Below are 3,613 nucleotides of genomic sequence, written 5' to 3'. Positions count from 1 at the left end.
CAGTACAGTCATTGGTACCTTAGACTTTTCACAGGCATAGCACAGGCTAACAGTTGAATAATCCCGTAGGTAAGCTGGGAGGGGAAAGAAACAATCCGAACCACAGATTTGCTCTGACTCCCGCCCCCCCCCCCCCCTTTCGTCCTCAAAAGGGGACAAGCGGACCACCCTTTCTAATATTACCACCTTCCCGGAGGTGGGCAGACGAGAATGAATGGCGGGAAACCCCCAAAAAATACGGCTGGTACAATTAACAAGAATAAGTAAATTGAATTCAATTAAACATCACAATATCTGTTAACAATCAATACTCGACTACTGGTGCGTTACGACTCCCAGGACTGAACCAACGCAGCACCTCCAAATGCTCTGCCGAGCCGCCCGCTGCCAGCCGTTTCAACGGACGCAGGAAGGCGCGCCGATTTTCAGAACCTCCTAGCCGGTCGACAGCATACGGCCGAAGTGCAGATTAGGCCCCTTGCTGACCCACGCTCAGGAAGATTCCTTTCGCGACGAGCAGTTAACGCCCCATTCCACGGGGCCGCTGCTCGCGTCGCTTACGCTGATGCCGCGGTCTGCGTGCTGTCCCTCTAGCACCGGCAGACAAGTCGCTTCTTGATGCCCCGACTGCCAACTCTCCACGAGAGCTCATACAGCCACTTCTTAAACCCACGTGAACAGCCCACTTTTCCCCTTTCCCGCTAGAGGGAGACACCGAAGCCTTCAACTGCGACAACGGCGCCACCGCCAGAAAACAGAGGGCGACTGCTTCACGCTACGCGCTGCGGCGCGCTTTTCAAAGCTAACTTTACTAAGGCTCAATAGTTCCCCGCCGCTAAGCTCAGAAACTATCACAGGGACTTCGATATTGGTTTCCCTGATAGGCCGATTCACGACAAAGGATTGTATATTTATTATCGCTACACCAGACAAGTCGAGCGGCCTTATGTACTTAGTGTCACCCGCGCCGAGCCGTGACGGGTCGCTTGTTAGTACTAATATCATAAAAATCGTACACTGAGGTCACAAGTCATGGGATACCTTCCAACATTGTCTGAGACGTCCTTCTTCTCGGCGTAGTGTAGCAACTCGACGTGGAATGGATTCAACAAGTCGCTGAAAGTCCACTGCAGAAATATAGCCACAGCAGGGTTTTGTGCACGAACTGACCTCTCTATTATGTCCAGCCGTGGTGGACGAGCGGTTCTAGGCGCTTCAAAAAAAAATGGCTCTGAGCGCTATGGAACTTAACTGCTGAGGTCACCAGTCCCTTAGAACTACTTAAACCTAACTAACCTAACGTAGCGGTCGCGCGGTTCCAGACTGTAGCGCCTAGAACCGCTCGGCCACCCCGACCGGCCTAGGCGCTTCAGTCCGGAACCGCGCCACTGCTGCGGTCGCAGGTTCGAATCCTGCCTCTGGCATGGATATGTGTGATGTCCTTAGGTTAGTTAGGTTTAAGTAGTTCTAAGTTCTAGGGGACTGATGACCTCAGATGTTAAGTCCCATAGTGCTCAGAGCCATTTGAATCATTTTCATGGGATTTATGCCGGACGGTCCGGGTAGCCAGATCATTCGCTCGAATTGTCCAGAAGTTCTTCGAACCAAATGCGAACAATTATGGCCCTTCTACCCATAAAAAATCGATCAGTGTTTGGGAACGAAGTCCATGAATTGCTGGAATTGGTGTCCAAGTAACCCAGCACAACCATTTCCAGTCAACGATGGGTTCAACTGGACCACAAGACCCAGTCCATCAACGTAAACACAGCACACACCGTTTAGAAGCTACCACCAGTTTGCACAATGCCTTGTTGACAACCTGAGACCATGGCTTCGTGGGGTCTGAATCACACTCGCAAACTATCATCTGCTCTTACCAGCTGAAATCGGAACTCATCTGACCAGACCACTGTTTCCCAGTCGTGTAGGGTCCAGCCGATAGGGTCACGAGCCCAAGACCAAGAGAGACGCTGCAAGCGATATCTTGCTGTTAACGAAGGCACTCGCGCCCGTGGTCTGCTGCCATAGCCCACTAACGCCGCACTATTCTAACGGATACGTTCGTCGTAGGCCCCAAACTGATTTCTGCGGTTATTTCACGTAGTTTTGCTTCTCTGTTAGCACTGACAACTCTTGGAAAACGCCGCTGCTCTTGGCCGTTAGGTGAAGGTCGTCGGCCACTGTGTTGTCCATGGTGAGAGGTAATGACTAACATTTGGTATTCTCAGCACACTCTTGACAACGTGAATCATGGAATATTGAATTCCCTAACGGTTTCCGAAATGAAATGTCCAATTACCATTCCGTATTCAGTTAATTCCCGTCGTGCGATCATAATCTCGTCGCAAAGTAGAGTATGAAACGTCGCCTTAGAAAATTATGTATGACTGTGCTGATAAACCCCTTACGTTATTTGTTTTTCAAACAGCCGAGCAAAACTGAACGTACTCAGACATTTCTCTCTTTACTTATTCTGATCATCACTAAACTGACACACAATATTTTTAGTGCAATGCAGTTTGACTTTCAATAATTTCCACAAAAGAATGGCCCTCACTCACAATAACCTATACCTTTCACGAATCACTTACCTCACAAAAATCTTCTTTACTCGAACTACTGCAATACAGCGAGCGCCAATACTGCCAGCTAAACAAAAGATTCTAACTATTGAAGATACCAACTACTGAAAGGCATAGTTAGCAAATGAAAGATTTTGAAAGAGAACAAACAATGTATTTACCTTATTAGTGTTAAAACCTCCATCTTAACAAGTTTCCTTTTTCTGGCGGACACACGTCCAGATCGTCCGCTTAACCTCTCAAAATCCTGCCATCTCTCTCCCCACATCCGCCACTGCTGGCGGCTCACCACCAACTGCGCAACGCTATGCGCTGTTCACATCCAACTGCCCGACACTACAATAGCGAATATTCCAACAATGCCAACCAGCCACAGACTGCACACAGCACAGTCAGTGATATTCATACAGAGCGCTACGTGGCGTTACCAACCTAAAAACCTAAACAGCCTACTTACAAGTACGTTGGAGCTAGTAAGTACCTATAATAAAGTCGTAGTGTTAGTATGCCTGATGATTAATAAACAGTTTTTCAGTACTTTTGATTTATATTTTCGAGACAGTGTGCTACGTTTCCTCGATTATTTCGACTTACTCAAATGTAGCAAAATTTCCCCTCTCCCATCCCCCCAACTTCTTGCATTGATTTAAATGACTGTATAGGGTTTTCAGAACTGATATTCCGACAGCCGTCAGAAGCAAAATTTATTATCAGTGTATATTACCAGTTCTGAACTATGGCAGTCAGACATGGACTTTTATTGCGAAACCAGTTAAAAAAACAGAGCGTGCTTAGCAGCAATGAACGTTAGAAACTGAGAGACGGGAAAGGAGCAAGTGCCGTAGGAGACGGACTGGAGAAGGAGACGTCATTTTGACCTGATAGAAGTGACATTATGGCGTCAACGCTGGCGAAGAGATGCTCTTTGCTGGGATACAAGACTTAAGAAAAGACCTAGACGACGACGTTATACAACGTGGGTAGACGGAATTAGAAGACACGCAAGGACGACACGGATGCGTAAGGCT

Source organism: Schistocerca piceifrons, chromosome 8 (assembly GCF_021461385.2).
Source record: "Schistocerca piceifrons isolate TAMUIC-IGC-003096 chromosome 8, iqSchPice1.1, whole genome shotgun sequence".
Taxonomy (NCBI): domain Eukaryota; kingdom Metazoa; phylum Arthropoda; class Insecta; order Orthoptera; family Acrididae; genus Schistocerca; species Schistocerca piceifrons.
The sequence above is the reverse complement of the archived record's forward strand: the minus strand, read 5'-3'. Positions refer to the sequence as shown.